At 49.6% G+C, this 371-nt stretch overlaps 1 protein-coding gene across 1 annotated transcript in view; it reads right to left on the bottom strand.

The window, feature by feature from the left end:
• SOCS7 (suppressor of cytokine signaling 7) overlaps positions 1-371 on the bottom strand; it is a gene marked incomplete at both ends in the record, with an annotated part of 12783 nt that overhangs the window by 6936 nt on the left and 5476 nt on the right. The window lies entirely within an intron of this gene.

Genomic DNA, 371 nt, shown 5'->3' on the forward strand with positions numbered 1-371 from the left:
AGAACGTCAGCAGATGCTGGCAAGAAAGATTTTAATTGGCAACCAAACACAATACGATCTGCTGCTCTTGTTAACTCCCTCTAAATGCCAAAATGGAAGGGCCTGGTGGTATCCACCCCGGAGTTTGGATGGCTGGGACTGGTTGCTCCTGCGTGAGAGCATCCCGTCGCATCCCTTACCACCCAGAAGCAGCAAAAGAACAGATGAGACCACAGCACCCCTTCCATGCACAACAAAATGCTTTTCTAAACTCACAGACCTCACCGGGAGAAAGGCAGGAGCTTTCTTTTTTTCAGTCCTATCCTAATCTTAGGCTCCCAAGTCTGTAAAAGGGATGCTCAGTCCCCAAAACCAGAGCCTACACCCGCAGT

Source organism: Cariama cristata, unplaced genomic scaffold (assembly GCF_000690535.1).
Source record: "Cariama cristata isolate BGI_N322 unplaced genomic scaffold, ASM69053v1 scaffold23152, whole genome shotgun sequence".
Taxonomy (NCBI): Eukaryota; Metazoa; Chordata; class Aves; order Cariamiformes; family Cariamidae; genus Cariama; species Cariama cristata.